Source organism: Netta rufina, assembly GCF_964035555.1.
Source record: "Netta rufina genome assembly, chromosome: 6".
NCBI classification, from domain to species: domain Eukaryota; kingdom Metazoa; phylum Chordata; class Aves; order Anseriformes; family Anatidae; genus Netta; species Netta rufina.
In genome coordinates this window covers 5,888,950-5,906,764 of record NC_140129.1, presented here as the reverse complement: position 1 = coordinate 5,906,764, position 17,815 = coordinate 5,888,950, and the positions used below count along the sequence as shown (strand labels likewise).

Sequence of the window (17,815 nt, the reverse complement as noted above, 5' to 3'; positions counted from 1 at the left end):
AGTGGCTTTTCTATATGTCAAAATGTCATTAATGCAAATTTCATAAATTCCTAAAAAACATTTCCTTAGGAGCTGACACTCTGCTGCTCCCAAACTAACTAGCTTTTAGATCCCAAACTAATTAGCTTTTAGATAAGTTTTTTTTTTTTTTTAATAAACAGAAAATGGTTCAGTTGCCTGACAAGGGAATCAAAGGTCTATGGGTGGTAGCTGGCAATGACTCACTGATTTAATTAAATGCTTTGACTTGTGAGTAATGCCACTAGCTTCCCTAAAGCTGGAATATAGGTAGAAAAAGCAGACCAAAAGCAATCAAAGAAGTTCCCAGTACCAGACCCCTATTACCTGCTCTTATAACCAGGTCTTTTTAATCCTGACACCTAAACACAGAAATATCAGGAGGCTCCCTAGATTTTTTGCTAAAAGCAGATATTTACAGCCATTGGAGTCAGACCTTTTATCTGTATGTTTACTTAGTCTGTTCTGCAGCAATTTCTGTAGTTACCAGAATGTTTAGAAACAAGCGTTTCTTCAGCACAGTATTTATCTCTAACCAGAAAACTGGAAAAGGCAAAATAAAAGCTAGCATTTCCGCAGTAACCAGAAACAGCTTCAGAAAATGGCACAAAGTGACATTGTAATGGGTGTAAAAGTGACTCATTGACACTGACAGCCCAGGAAATGGAAGGAGAAAAAAAAAAAAAAAAAAAAGGATAAAAAGGATACAGTAAATGGAGGAATAAAAGTTTAAGTTGGCACAGCCTGAAATTAAAGAAGGTCTAATTAGACAGCATTACAGTGCCTCTGATATAAAATCAGACTTTTATTAGCTCAATGTAGTTCTCGGGTATTATATTTGCCCTGCAGTATCAAGTACGACCTACTAGGACGTATATGACAGAATTTATTGGATTCAACCTGTAGTATTGTCTCCCAGCTGGCTGAGTCAGTGAGTTGCCTGAAAGTATTTTACTACACATGCTGTGTTACAGCTTTTTGGAACATCATGTTTGCTCACTTACTCTGGAGAAGTAAGAACAATGAAGAAAGTATGAATCCTATCATATCATTTATCATTTCTAAAATTGTGTCCCTTTAAATTAAAAGGCAAGGCAAGGGCAACGCAAGATAAATGTTTATGGAACTCATGTTGATTCACTAAAGTAAGGGACAGATGACTAATATTTGACTGTTGAAGTCATGCATCCTTGACATATCTATTTTTCCCAACACTACAAGCATTACCCAAGGCACATCACGAAAAGTAGAAAAAGGTGCTACAGAAATGAGACAAATTCTACTTTTTTTTTTTTTTTTTTCATGAGACCATCAGAAATAAGAGAAAATTCTGTTTTTCCCAGATTATTTTCTGACTAAAATAAAGAGGAACATTTTTTTCCCCCAAGACAAACTAATAATCCTTTCGTGCATGTTTACTTCAGAAAACTGAGTATTGTTTGTAAGACAGCTTCTATGCCACTGTAAAATATGTGCCAATTGTTAAATGTAGCATGGATAATTTATGATCAAGTCCATCATTGCCATGTGCTAGAAAAGAAATCAACTGTACAACACCTAAAACAACAGCAGACAAAGAGAACTGCCTGGGGAGTGAAGGAACACCAGGAATGAGACTGTACTCTCTCCAGTTACCAAAGACTACTATAGCAAACTTCTCGTTGCAGCTGGGAGAAGACCTACGGTTTTGGAAGATCCTGTGGAAAATAATTACATATTTATAACTTCTGCATTTGCTTAATCATCCTTGAAGATGTAATAGAAAAATACACTGCTGTTATAATTAATTTATAAAAAAATATGATCCTCTAAAACATTGAGAGGTGGTCTCCACTGGTAGGTTCTGCCTAGAAAACTGTATTAAAAATTGGAAGTGGGAACTACAATCTCACTCCCAGTGTTGTACCAACCGCTCCTACAGCAATTCTGGTGCAACTGCAAAAGCAAAATCTCTGCACTTTCTTGAAGCAGCTATATCTTTCCATGATTCATTATTGTATACTCATGCTTGCTATGTACATGTGTGGCAACCTTCTCCTGGACCTTGTGCTTTTGCACAAATAACTCTCTGCTCCTCTGGTGATGTAAAAGCTTGATGTCACTTCTCTAACTGCTGACACTCAGCCAAATGCCATCCCTGCCTGTTCTTGAGAACCTATACACTCCTGGAGTCAGCCTAAATACTATTTTATTTTAACCTTGTACTACATTTAGTTATGCATCCAAATCAGACCTAGAATGCTTCACCCTTGTGAGAGCATGGGAGGTGACAGTGGGGTGTGGAATGCTAAGGCTCAGAAGACCTCAGAGGTTTTTGAATCTGTTTATAAAGGAATAGGCATATGGAATCAAAGTGTGGCAGCAGGTGAAGCTGTTTTTAAAATATTTAAGTGCATTACAACAGAAGAAAGACTCAAAACTTGTACTCCAGGCCACACGCAAGCAAACTGTTCTTACTAGGAACTAGACAGGACTTGGACCTCTGCCTTTAACCAGAAGGAACTGTCACTGCCAATAAAGAAACTTATAGACCTCATAAAAAAGTAAATACTGCAGAGAGTATCTACAGAATGCCAGGACATATATTTGAGATGCATCTGCATCCTAACCCAGAAAACACTTGCTTAGCTCAAGAAACATGTCAATAAGATTGACCAACATGCTACTGTCTTGGGTGGACTGGTACTAAAGGTCTTTTTGAATTTTAATATTTTCCCTCTCCTAGTTTCTGCTTTTTAGAACACTGTCCACATTGCAGTCAGCACGAGTGCAACAGCTAAGCCACCTTCCCAGTCTTCCCAAACTAGACTCCTGCTAAGACTTATTTCCTTAGCCACATGCTGATCTGGCAACAGAAAGCAGACTCATTTCAAAAACAAGACTAAAGCAACACATTTTATTTCAATTCAGCAGTGAGAGGGACTGTTTCTCCACCACTCTGGGAGTATTAGCTTGACAAAGAGTTTTCTTTGTTCAAAATTATGCCGAACCAATATGCGGTCTCAATTTAAGTAACATTTCATATGCAGAAACACTGAAAAAGCACCATGGCAGCTGTACTACACTAACATATCAAACAATCCTTGTAAAAATAAAAAATCCGCTTACTGCACAGTGTCTGGTGTGTCTTGCAAAGATATAAAATGCAACTCAAGGTAAAAACTGCCCCTATCACAGCTGTTATAGCTGTTACCAAGGCAAAGTGTCCTTTGTCAAGACAAATTCTTCTTCCCTTCCTGTTGCATGAAGCAGGCAGACGGCTCTCTCAGCAGGATATCATTAATGCATCTCCCGAGCTTATTATATAAATATATACAATTCACGTGATTTGAGATGATAACCTCTCAAGTTAGGACAATACATATACTACATATAAATACAGTCAGGGTCTGTATTTAGTCTTGACATTCCACCTGCCTGTTTCCTTCCTCTCACAGACTTGTGGCAGAGTATTCCCAGAAACTGGATGAGGGGAACTGTAAGAGGTCATCGGACACCATGTCTTTTTATGCATATATAAAAAGAGGATATTTACACTGTGGCTCAGAAACTTGTGCTATGTATCAGTCCCAGAGTCAGTACCAGTCTGACCTTCAAAGTGACATCAATGCAAAGCCTTGCAGTCTCCAGGCAACTTATCAGAAAGTAGGTAGTCTAACGTGAATCATCAGCTAGCAAACATTAGTAACTGAAAACATGAGTTATAAAAATTCCCACCCTTCAATTTACCTCCCTAATAGTCCGTATCTGTCCTAAGACCAGAGACTCCACCAGATTATTCTAAATCTTCAAATCACCTTTTTGTTATGAAAGGGGATTTTGGTTGGTTACCTTTCATCATTCAACATGAAGGTTGACTTGCTGCTGCACTATCCAGCATCTTAAATTTCCAAGTGAAAATTGGGTAGTGAAATGAAAATTGGGAAGTTAAAATTTAGAAAAAAACAAAGGACTTCATTAGCTTTTATGCTAAAAAGCTGCTTGGCCTGATATCACTGTTCCAGATTTAAACTTTCACTTTGGTTCTGTTTGCATTAAAGTTGTAAATGATGCTTTGCAAACACATTTTACAAATTAACTGAAAAGAAAACCTTGTTATGTTTTAAAAGAAAAATCAATCAATTAATTAATAAGGCTACCACCAGAATACCCTTCTTTTTTTCACATAACTATGGATCTCTCTTGACCTTTCACTTTCCTTTGTTGACTCCTTTTGCCTGTGCTTAAAAACAGTTTTTAATTTCCCCAACTTAGTGCCAGGATATATTCCCTTCTACTCATCTCACACCTGGCTCTGGGTACTGCTGCCATCATGCTTCCACTCACCTTTTCTTGTCACACAGTTCCAGACCTGACTTCATCTCCTCCCCTGAGTTCTTCCCAGGTGGTTCAGTCTGGGCCTCACATCATCTAAGAGCTGGGAACTGGGAGAATGGGCTGAGAATGCATCCTACAGAAGGCATGCCTTGGCGGAGGTAGCCTGCGAGAAACTTGCTCAACTCTATGGCAGTGTAGAGCAGACCACTTGATGCAAAGTTCAAGTTATTTACAAACCCTGAAATTAAGAGTTACTTTTTGAACAGCTGTACTTACCTCTTTCACAGGAACACAGGATTTGTCTACACCAAATTGCATAGCTACTAAAGACACCTTGAGGGAATGGCTTATGATTTTCTAGCTACATGCTCTAACCACAGAGAGAAAAAAAAAAAAAAAGAAAAAAAAAGTACATGGCACATGACCCAACTTTATGAGCTCACCATAAAGGACATACTGAGTACATTACTTGAATTTCTGTTTCCACTTCATAGAAGGCTGATTTAAACAGAAATAAATAATGAGCCAGTTCTTTATTTAGATGTGGCAATGACATCTATGTGACATGCCATATCTGAGGTAAATCTCCATTCATCATATACAGCCCTGTCCACACTGTGAGATAGTTTGCAGTAATGAAAATAAATATTAGTTTGTTCTCCCCAAAATTATTATTATTATATTAATGTGGACTAATCCAAATCACTAGTTTCCATTATTTCATAAATCTGAAAACAAAAATAACCAAAAATCTATCACTACCACATACCCAACCCTGCACTAATTCTCCCCTTTGATAACGAGGTAAGATGTACCCAAACTGGTAAGTGAAAATTAGGTTAATGTTACATTTAATGTAAAATATAGTCCAACGCCTCAGAAAACTATGCAGGAAAGATGTATACAGGCATCATAAAATGGTGCACAGTGTTTAGGTTTGGACAAAAAATAATTGGTAGTAGCAAAATCATAGGTCAAGTAATTCTATTTTCAAGTAGGGAATGCCTTCATCATTCTAACAGTACCTCACAGCTCAGAAGCAACAAACAAAACAGACAAGCAGCAATTTTAGTTATGCTTTTGGGAACTAGCATGGCAGTTCCAGCAGCAAACACCAGGATTGGAAAGCCTCCAACCTCTTCTTTCAGTAGTTTGGACTGAAAAAATACAGTGGATGTTTCCAAATCTCAGCTCTCCTCACATAGAAACAAACTGTCCTGTATTTAGCAGTTAGCTAGCCTACCCCAACCCTCTTCTCTAATGGACAGTCATTTCAGTGCTGTGTATTTGTCTTCAACTCAGTTGCGTGCATTTCCACACTGTACACACTACAGAACCATAAGCACTCTACTGCACTGAAGTAAAGCTACCACTTATTGAAAACATAACAGGCAGGCAGGCACAGGAGGAAACTATCTGCCGCAGCAGTGTCTCATGACTGATTTTGACCATACCTGACTATTAACATTGTGAAACCTCATAATTGTAAGTCACATTTTGCACACATACCAAACATCAAAATACTCGTTATCTTGCTTTGCCAAGCAAGTTTAGCTCACCCCCTGTTTCCCGTGTCGATACATCAAATAGATTTCAACTGCAATGGCTGTGCATGCTCTGGACCATTGCACTTGTAATGCTGCAATTACCACCAATGGGAATACCCGCAGACTGAAACAGCCTCAGATTATCACTCTGCACATACTTAAAACCAACACAAAATAACACTGCCACAGAGAGGAAAGGGACACAATCCCTTGTGAATCTTCCAACACCTAACTGGGGGGAGAGGAGATGGGGAGATGAAGATGGAAACATGATTAAAAACAACAAAACAAAACAAAAACAAAAAACAGAAACAACAACAACAAAAAAAAAACAACCCAAACCAAACCAAACCACCACCACCACCACCAACAACAACAAAAACGGCAGTAAGAGTCAATCAATGGAAAAGTAGAAAATGTTTACAGAAAAACACTAATAAGTTTATACGGACCTTCCTGTCAAGTTCATAAAAAACTGTACCAGCACCAGCTAAATATTTCCTTCATATACTTGTATGCCTAATTTGCTTGCTGCAGTTGCTACCTTTAATATTATTGTTTTAAAATCGCTTCTTTTGAAATGCTCTGTTTTCTGGAAGAAGGTTGGCGTCCTTTCTCTGTCCAGCACTCATCCTGGTTCACCATGTTCAAATGTCTACTTTTTTTTTTTTTCTTTCTCTCTAAATAGTAGATCAAATTAACTAGGTAACTTCAGTTATGCATGCCATGTATCAGGGAAAGTGACAACAATACTAAGGAAGTAAAATGAACAGCTGAATGACTAAAAGTTAATGTTTTTTTGCTGTGCAGTAACTATAATAGGAATGGAATCGTATGACTCCCCATATGGCTTTGCTCGATTCTATCCCCGGGACAGTCTGTTCCATACTCTAAGTTTCATAAGAGAAACACATAGAAGTCAGTAGTTTGTCTTTTTTATTTTTTTAAAGAGCAATTTTACCGGGTTCAAGCATGACGACCTTTAAAATTTAGATCCCATTTTCAATCCTCACCAAAACCCTCTGTCCAGTTTTGGTTTCTGTAGGAACTGTTAGTATCTCCCAGTTTTCAAAAAGATAATGTGACTATTCAAAATTTAGCCCAAACAAAGAGCATTGGAATTAGACAAAATCTAAACAGTGTGCTCCAAAATTGTAATGTGCATGATTCGTGCTGTTCTTGAGGCCCATAAGCTCTACCAATGTTTTTTTTTTGTTTGTTTGTTTGTTTTTTTAAATATATTTTCTTTTGTTTTTAATTTTAAAATTTCTCTTCTTGTTTCTGCACCCATGCTCTGACTTCCTCTGGCAGACGTTCTCAGCACATGCTGAATGCACACCAAAAACCATAAACCAAAACCACAATACTTGCAAAGCACTTCAAGAAGCTACCACTTTCTTTTAAAACACAGAAGAGAGTTACTGCCAGGATCATCTTCTTAAAGTAAATGTAGGTGCTAGAACAGCTTCCCAGAATGGAAGAGACAACAGCAGTTCCTCTTTTTGTCCAAAGGAGATTTGATATCCACGTTTCCAGAAACTACTCTCATTCCATTGCTATATGTTGATATCTCTGAGAACAGTCTGTGCTCTCTCCACTAGGATAATTTAAGGTCCACAGAGTCACAAGAGTAATATAAAAGCCATTGGTAACCCTGTGAACAGAGAACAAACTGGGTGCTAATATTTGTGCCTGTTTATGCATTTAAAGTGGAAGGGTTATTGCAGAAATGTCCTTGAAGCTAGATCTAGAATCCACTAGTTCTTCTCTGACTGTGGGTCTGGTCTAGCTAGAGGTGAGATATCCAGCTCTCTAGAGACTCTGTGTATGTTTTCTAAAAGCCTATTTAGAAGCTTTTTCTTCTACACCTTTGCTTTGTTTCCTAGCCACATTATATCCTGGACAACTTTTCCTCCAGTCTCTTAAAATTTCCTCTCTGACAGAAATTTGTTTTTGGTACGTTCTGTGTCATGGCCCTTCACACCTGACATCCAGCTCTTAAATAGTTAACATCAATTCAGAAGTTTTGACCATTAGACTTCCAACATTAACTCTGCAATGAGATTAAGGAGGATAAATTCAGTGCCATTAATTGTTCAAACTCTCCTGCGACAAGAAGACCATAAAACTTCAGTTTAAAGTTATTCTGCATTTAGCTAAATGAGTTAAAATTCAGTTTTCATTAACAATATTAGTTAGTGTGGGCATTGCACTGCAAGGCTAAATGCACTTTGAAGATGAAATAACTTACACTGACAGCTGAAATTCATTTTATCTCCAAATTGCAAACTGTACAGTTCACAAAGTAAAGATAAACAAAGATTACTGAAATTCAATTTCAAGTACAGTTAGTGATTCCTTACCATAGAAGTTATATATATATTTTAAAAGATATAGATTTACCAAGCAATGGTGTATATGATTACTTTTTAAATTAATCCTTTTAAGTGGGACGTTTGACAGGAAAAAAGACTATAGCAGCATATGTTTTAATCATCTTCAGCTCCTTAATACTATTCTAACTGCATACATTTCATCCAAAGTAAGCTGGTTAATGATTACAGTTTTCAAATGCAGCTCAAACAACAGGCCAAAAAAATTTATTGTGGACATAGATGCTTGCTACCTTCACATCTGATCACAAACTCTGTCTCGATAGAATTAAAGAATGAGCAAAGATGAGTAAAGATGGCAAAGGGAAAAGGCCAACAATTTTCCCCAAGTAGGTTCCCAGCAATTATGAAAACATGCCTTTGCTGTTCATATCTATACTGGCAGCTTGGATTTCCTGTCTTTGCATCTGTCTATAAGGCATTCAGGAAGGAAGGTTTATATCTTTACATGTTTTCCATGAAGTACTTTGATGACTAATTTCTAGAGTACTGAGTCACACTGACCTTTCACATACTCCCCCCATCTAAATTGTTTGAGTTTTCCCTACTCCACTTTTCCCATTGTTACATGCCTTTTCCTCATTTAAGATGTATTTAAATCTTCTAGAACAGCTATTTATATTTTCCTTTTTTTTTTTTTTTTTTTTTTTTTTAATGCAGAGTGGTATCATTGTTTTTCATTGAAGAGTTACAGAAAATGAAGCTCATGCAGATTCTTACAAGTAAAATATTACATAAGTCACTGACATTTTTCTGCTTTTTTTTTTTTTTAATTGGCACCAAGGTCTGCAAGCCCCATTCACTACCTTCTTTATTGCTCAGATGTTTTAGTACTATGAACTTCCATGTATATTATGAGTGAAATTGATTTGTATTAACATCAGCTTAATTTGACTCTTAAAATATTCTTGTACTTCTCCAAGTATTAATTGCTTCCAATGTTACATACCTTAGAAGGATTTGAAATAGCCTGGCAGCCCACTCTGCCTGAATCCAGCCTCCCTTGAAGTTACTGTAGTAGAGGAATTGTTTGAATAAACAGAAGCTTCAGTTCCCGCCCACCCCCCAAACTCCAGCTAATGATCAAAATGAATATATTCGCTTTTGAATGGCTTTCTTTCAAAGATATTGAACTGCCTTGGTGCTAACAATACCTTAGTCTCACATTCTGACAACCAAAGATTAGTTGTATTAGTATTTGTAAAGTTACATTTACTGCTGTACTGGTTCAGATTTATACAGAAGTCTCCCTTTTTTGCAGCTGGACTTTGATTCTAAACATTTGACTACTGCATCTACCACATTTTAAAGAAAACATAACAGTGGACATTCTTTTCTGCCAGCTGAAGAAAAAAAGATCTCCTGTAAAACAAAGTCTGTTACAAAGTACTCACCAAACTCCTAGAAACAGTTGTTATACACACAGAGGATTCCTGAATCCGTGCTGAATGCAGTCCTCCCCTACCAAGTCACATTGAAGATAATACGTGGGGGTGTGGTGTAAAGCTACAAAGGCAGGATTGCAACCTGATCTTCCTAGAGCAGGATCCTGCCTGTTGATTAATCAGCTAGTCCTCGTTCTTGCTTTTGTAGAGCACATGGGTTTACTCTATGTACAAGTCAGAGCTCTGCAGCAGCGGCAGGGAAGCTTCCTGTTTCAAGTTTTCATATCTGCTCCCAGTTTAAAGCAACTGTGTTCTAAATGGCACTAGCTAAACTGAAACACAGTTTTAAAGAACAAGAGACAGCCTGTAGAATATTCGCTTCTTTTTACATGGCAGACTTTAATTCAAAAGGATGCCATAAGCATTACTTATTTAAGACAGAGATGTAGATTACAGTTCTGTTCTTTTTGTCAGTTTTTAAATGAAGCCATTCACTCTAGATCTAGGCTGCTTTCATTACAGTACCTGCACCTTGACTACGAAGGCTATTCTGCCTTGAACAAAATACATACACACAACCTAATTATGAATTGTATTAGTATGTGCTAAAACTAACAGTAAGCATCATCACAGTAGCCATCCCTTTCCTCAGCTACTGTATTCTTATAAGACAGAGACATTGTAATTTATGCACATAAAGACAGTAGACCAGAATCCTAGTCCTGGACACCACTTGAAGAGAATTACCCGGGTAATGAATTAAATAGCAACAGAGACAGAAGGAACAGATGGAGAACAGCAACTTATACAATTAGTAGCTGTAACCAATTGCAATTGTTTCCAAGCAAAGACAAACAGATGAATTAAAGGGAAGATTTATATTCATATGTTCATCAACATCCCGAAAAAAACCTGGAAATTTCTCAAAGTCTGTTAACAGGTTTACTTGCTCTGAAACAACCAGAAGTGTTCCTGGTAGCTTCTGAGATCTGTCATTCTAGGATTGTAGGAATGTCTGTAATCCACTTCAAGGCAAAGCCAGTAATTATTTGAGTCCGACTATTAACTGGGTCAATAATCAAATGGATTAACTCTCCCGAAATGGACTAGAAGCACTCAAAATGTAAAGAGGCAGCTTAAATACTGGGGGTTGGGTTCTGTCATACAGTTCCTAATTACCAACTCTGAGCTCAGATAAAGGAAGGAGCAAACCATCTCAGGAGACACTAGGTAAGCAAGTGGTCAGTCTCTGTGACACCCAAGCCTTTGAAAAACATTTTGGGAGCCCCTGTGTTAGAAATTGGTTTCTGGTAGAACTATCCACCAATCTCTAAGGTAAGATGGACCAAAACAGATGTACTAAGGTTACATCATGATTTAAAGAAATCTGTCTATACACTTGCAATAGGAACAAAACCAATTGGGTGTCCAATAAATGACAGGTATCTTCCTTTTGCTTTTCTTAAAATGTGGATTAACAGAGATTCAAAGTTGCCCCACTATACTAGGCATTTACAGCAGAACTGCATTATTTTCTGTCATATTGGATACTCAGTGGGCTGAATTTACCAGTCAGTACAAACATATTTCTAATGTAGGGACCTGACATGGTCAAAACTTCAATCTCTCTCTCTTTATTTTATTATTATTATTTTTTTTTTAATGGGAAATGTGTTTTTGTTCTATTTTTTTTTTTTTTTTATTTAATGAATGTGTAAAAAGTTTTTGAAGGTTTATATCAGAATGTATCAGCCTTGTTCCTTATTTTTTCTCCAAATCCTTCCTCAAGTCACGCATATTTGGTGTGCAAAACAGTGAATAAATTCTGAAAGACGTAGTACACAGACATAAAAAACAAGACATAAGAAAATTCTGCAGTACTTAAAGATATTTTGTCTTCTTATGGTCAAATAAGTGGAAAATCGTATATAAAGAAATCTATATGGGGGGACATTTATGTGAGTGAACCCCCTATTTTGATACAAATTATACTAAGAAATCTTTGGAATCCTTTTCATTGCAATTTTAACTAAAACATAAAAAAACTGAGATGCAACCAGAAACAGACTTTGAAGATAGAAAAACAAACAAACAAACAAACAACAACAACAAAGAAAATAAAAAACACACACACACACAAAAAAAAAAACTCTTTTGAACCTGAAGTGGGATCAAAGAATTCTGTTCCTCTCTGACCTGGTGAGGACAATCACACCGACCTCTGTCTTGCTCTGAAGCTTACTGACAGCTTGAGAAAGTTGTCAATAGCTAAAGATCCACACCACAGGAAAAAGTCCCTACAATTCTAACAAAGTTTTTTGGTTCCTTTTTAGGAGTTACTTTCAAGATCAGCAAGTTGAAATTTCTGCAAAACATAAAAAGTTACTAAAACACTTTTCTAATGTCCTGTGGGAAGTTGACAACCTTTGGAAATGCAGAACTTGCAAATCATAGAGAAATTCACTGACCTAGCTTCTCCTTAAGACATCTCCCAACTGCTGTTTTTATTAAGTTGCTGTTCTGAAGAACCCAGAAATCCTTACTCAAGTAATTTCTAATCTCTGATGACATTATCATTACATTCTCTCTTCACATTTATTTACAGCATGTGCCACATGAAACAACTGTCACTATAAAGACTACAATTAATAAGATCACTCTTTCACATGACTTCTGAGGTCTACCCACAGAGTCAGGCTCTGGCCAGTAATGTAACAATAGGAACTGCACAAATTGTTGAATCAGTGTGGATAAAGACCATCTAGAGTACACACAAACAACGGGTTAGCTACCAAATCCTGCTTTTTTTGCACAGTTTGCACTGGCATGCAGCAAGGGCAATATAAGCCTAATATTCCAGTCCACTTTACATGCCACTTTGTGCTGACATATTTGGAAATGACTCAGGTTTCAAAGTTAAATGAAAGGCCAGAGAGTATTTATATGACTCTTCTCCTATAGTCAGGAAAGCTTTTACTCAGGGATTACAACCCCAGAACATCACAGATCAGAGCAGAAAAGGACCAGTAGAAAGGCCTGAAGGACAGCAGACAAGCTCAGTGTTATTGAATGTGTTCAAAATCATTCATATCTCCAACAAATTCTGTTAAGAAATCTAACACAGGCACACTTTATACTGCATTTCTGCCCAGCAAAAATTCTTACACGTCCACTGTTTTATGGCCTCTGTACCTCTCTTCAAATCAGTAAACAGATATATAGTGCCAGCAAGACATGGGGAAAATTAGAGACAATGGTTGATAACTAACTTCATAGCTTAAGAGGACTGAGGCAGCACTCTTCTGGAAAGTCTGTTCTCACTTTGAGCTGGTGGTCACACTGAGAGACTGAGAGGGACAGAGGGAAAGACAGTGATTGAGCTTCAGATTCAATTTTTTTTGATACTCTGCATCTTTGATTTATTTGTACAGAATAGATGGGCTTTAGCAAAATATGTTATACCTAACCACAGTGCTAAATATGTGGTGCTCAGAAACAAAAATGATGTTCAAATGGCTAATCTTGCTATTGGTTTACTGTGATAAAATTGAGATAAAACAGCACAAAACTATATGAGAAGTTTTTTTTGTCTGCTTATATAAATGTATTTATTTATTGAAAACTCTATCATCTTTGAGGCAAGACTGACTACAAAACACAGTCAGAAAAACACAGAAGCATTTGCAAGCTGTTCTTTAGGTCATAACACAAGTGCCTCCCTCAGTGAGGGAGTGACATTGCTTACACTCTTGGTTAACAGTATAGATGTCTGTGATGTTTTATTGCCCCCTAGTGATAACAATTCATTTTTCCACTGCTTAGTGCTTTACAGATGTCCATAGAAGCAAGAGTTTCCTGTCTCCTGCCTTCAACAAACTAAATCATAACTTAATACTTAGTGCTTGTATCGGATGAAGTTCTCAACCTCATAAAGAACCAGACAACAGCATGCTTACAGGAAACGTACCACCAGCATGGTTGGCTTGTCCCAGTGATCTTAAAGGAAAAGCTAAGAGGGAGGGAGCAATTGCTACTGGATACAGGGCAAAAGCTTCAAAGGTCCTTTTCCTCAGCACAGAAGCAACTCAGTGCAAAGTTGTTGCTCTTGCAGAGTTTCTGGAAGGAGAGACTGTTGCCATTGCCCATGTGGCATGCCACAGCAAAGAATACAAGCTGAGACCATCTACCTAGCATGGACTCCACATTTGCAGTATTAGTAGTTGTTACTTTTGTAATTAAGCATTACAGTATCTTACAACTAGTTCATCTGTTTCTCCACCGAAGTGAATGAAGGATATGCCTGCTTTTGCAGCTGAGGTCACCTACATGAAATGGCATGCAGCTGCAAGGACGCATCCAGGTTAAACAAACAAAAAACTTTAGCTATATTCCTTCTAATAAAACTGAGTTTTGCATGTGTCTCAATTATCTGCTTTATTATTTGTATTGTGGTCTTCATAGCATTTAATATTTTAAAGCCACATAAAAATACCCAAACCAAAATATAAGGAAGACCAGAACCCAGCAGCTGACCCTTAAAAACCTGCCTCTGTAACACATTCATCCTCTTTTTCCCTCTTCTTCTTTCCTGTGAGTGACTTCACATTATTATAAGGAAACTACAGATCTCTTGAGCGCTTTCTAAAGACTGAAATCAGAATGCAGAGAAAGGATGACTGCTGATGCTGATAGCAGAACATAGCACTATGAGGAAACTGAAAATGCAGGCTATTGTCTCTGTCCTCGCTTCTGTACTCATCTTCAAAGGTAGGCTCTTCAAATGCTACTTGCTGCATTCTGAGATGCCTGAGAGAGAGCACTCTTAACAGGCTAAGGAACATGTATATTTGGGAGGTATGGATACAGTGAGGCTTAATATTACTGAAGTTGACTGATGGAAAGGTAACAACATTTTTAAAGGGGAGAGAGTCTTCAAGTTTCTCAGCTCCCTGGGTTCTTTACATCCAAATTTAGGTTATCAAAGATGTCTTACATGTTTTGTTTTCTTTTCTTTAAAAATCAAACATGTAGCAAGGCTAACAAGGGTAAGTTGGATAAACAGTTGTGTTTGTTTGTTTTAGGGGTTGGAAGAGGAAAGGAAGTGAGTGACAGATGAGAGGAAACTGATAATCAGATCCATTCCTTACTGGTTGAAAAGTTTCCCTGCTGAACTACTAAAACTGTTTGAGAAGGAGCGAGGAGTACATTCAGTATCTGCTTTTTCATTTTTTATTATTTTCCTGGTATTGCTAGTCAAAAGCATTGCCTCTTGCCAAAGGGTAGATGTGACAAACTTTCAAATTTCTTCGTATAGCTGGGCAATTTTTTTTTTTTTCTGATCCTTATAAATATAATACTAACACAAAGTTGTTTTCCAGGAAGCAAACAAACAAAGAACATTTTTTTTTTTTTTTGAAATAAACAAAAAAAGATTTCCTTTGGAAAACTCTGAGCTGAATCATAGTTCTTGTTTAATGAGTACTTCAACAGAATCAGTTTTATGATTAACTACATGAAATGAACTGCCTCATCATGGGCTTCAGTCCCTCAGTATCTTTAGCAAGCTTGGTGGACCAGATTTCTGATGAATGCAGTACATATCTTTTTTTTTTTTTTTTTTTTGAGCCGAAAGGTGCATCATGGTAAATTTACTTTTGCAGTACTCTGGAAATGACTGTAATAATTTTTAATATTTTTCTTTTTAATATTTCTCCAATTTTCCTATTATTTTAGTCCATACTGCTTTAAACACAGAATGAGAGTAGGCTACACTTCTGAATCTGAGGTTGTATTTCACTTCCAGTAATTTGAGGCAGAGGCCAAGAAGGAATATTAAGTCTTGAGCAAGTAAACACATAAGTACTATTTCACAAACTTTAAGCTCATTCTTAGAATTCTGCTTTCAGTTCTTAGTTTTCCTGTGTATTTCTCCTTACTTATGAGCTTACATAACTCATACTCTCATTTATTCATTCATTGATTTCCAACAGTAAAATAGTTTGCAACTTGGAGTATTCCTTAAAGCTGAAACCCTTAAAGAATTAGTTTCTATTACTACCTTTTCAAAAACCCCAGGAACAAGGTACTTCTATAGTACAATTACAATAAACAGAACGTATAAGATAACATTTCAAATAATACAGATATTTCAAGAGTCTGTTCCAACCAAGAACATTTGGAAAGCTGAGGTAGTAGGGGGTCAGGTCAGTACCAGATGCCACTCATTTTCAGAGCCAGAAGTTTACATGAAGCTTGAATTTCATTACAAACACACATTGACTTTAATTAAAACCGAATCAGGTATGAAAGGGCGGTACTCATTTTATCAACTTCCTTATACAAGGAAGGTTTCTTAATTCTTTTTGGTCTTTTAATTTCGTTCTATTGTTTAATTATCAAAACTTGTATGAAATGTTGTATAATCTCAATAAACAAACTGCCTCACTGGACAAAACAATTGCTTAAAAATAATTTATTCCTCCCTCGGCTCATTAAATATCTAACTCTGAAACAGATATGGGATAACTAAACATTTACATAAAATTTTCATATTACTTATTTATCATGTTTTGCATTCTCATGGAGTATCTATTTATCCTCAATCAGTCCAGTATTTCACTAAGGATCTCAGTAAATATACCTCCCTTTCCGTCCATGCCTTTCAGCATGCAGTCCAAATGCAGACCAAGTCTAGAACTACCTGGCTTAGTCACTGGATGTCACTGTTGCAGCGCTAAGAGCTTAGGTATTTTATCGGTAAACAGGAGGCAAATATACTTCTACCTTTTTTTACCTCTCCATTTTTATTTATTTTTAAATGTCATTTTAAAGGGTCTTATTCATACTCTGGTTGAAATCAGTATTAGTTTTACTATGGATAGAGTATTTAGATTTATTATATGGCCTGAACACTTCTGTGCTGTGAGTTGAAGAAAAGAGACTACTAGTTGGGATTTCATTTAATTTCAAATCTACTTCTATTTTAGTTAAAAAACACGGGCTGTTTCCATCTCTCATTTAAATGAAACAAAGTGAAACAAAACACGGAACCTGGGTTTAGGTAGATGACCAAGAACAAGCATTATTCCCTGTTCCTTGGATTTTTTTTTTATTCCCCCTGTAAAGTTATGAGCATGCCTGTACACTCTTTATCTTATGAACAGAAATGAACATTATTTTCTCTATGATGAATTTGACCAGAAGCCACTACAGATGGTCCTATGAACATAAGCTAAGTCTTCTTCTATGGCATTTTACTTTTCTTTTTTTAAACACCGGCCTCTCACAGCCTGAGAGGTTGAATTCTCCTGTACATGATGGCTGGGAAATAAATAAAGAAGGTACAAGAGATGCTCAGACCATGACATAAGGAGCAACAACAGGAGTTTCACAATATGCTTTCAGAAAAGTATTTTGGGAGGATGAGTAATTGAAGGAGATGGCAACTGAGGACATGGTGAGCTGCTGCCAGCTCTGGGAAGTCTGAGCAGCTAGTAACAATGCATCCACTAAACAGGCCTGCCAAGCCTGTATCCACCCCTCAGCCCTTGCTGCTGCAGTGTCAAACTTGCTTCCTTCTGTTTGCCCCACCTCAAACATGGGGCCATTGCTCTCTTGCCAAGACTGGCTCTTAGCATACCTGCCCTGGTTGTTATTTCTGTGTTCTACCACCTGCTCACTCCTAATGCCTGCACCAGCTATAGAAAGACAATTCAAGCAACTGAGCAGGAAACTGGTTTCTGAACCCTATTGGGCTGCTAAAAAGTAAACAAAGCACTGCCAACAACTGCTATGATAAAGTCTTGCACTCCCTAGGCCAGGCCACTTCCTCCCCACCTCACTGCCTTGCAGACAGCCAAGTGTGTATTTGAAGAGGAAAAGGTTTCTTTGGGAGACAGAGAAAGGACAAAAGATGTTTGGCAAATGCTGCATATGCCTTGGCGGCTGTCTTCAGCTGCTATCCAGTATCTAAGACAACAACTTTGAGCTCAACAAGCTCCTGAAGTGTTCTCATGAGAAGTCAACAGAACACAGAAAACAACCAGTTGTTCCTGTGTGACAGTCTTATTGGAGTGCACTCACTTTCCAGAGGATGGAGGACAATTATTTACACAGCAATCGTAACTCCTAGGAGGCATAGAACAATTGCCTGCCC

At 37.3% G+C, this 17,815-nt stretch overlaps 1 protein-coding gene across 2 annotated transcripts in view; it reads right to left on the bottom strand.

Annotated features, from left to right (window-relative positions):
• The window catches only part of TFPI (tissue factor pathway inhibitor), a 40,482-nt gene extending 30,694 nt beyond the window's left edge, over nucleotides 1-9,788 (bottom strand). For both annotated transcript variants that reach the window (XM_084288633.1, XM_084288634.1), the window contains exon 1: nucleotides 9,670-9,788. The gene's annotated coding sequence lies outside the window, so the exon portion shown is untranslated. The remainder of the gene's footprint in view (nucleotides 1-9,669) is intronic.
• Between the last annotated feature and the right edge of the window lie 8,027 nt (nucleotides 9,789-17,815).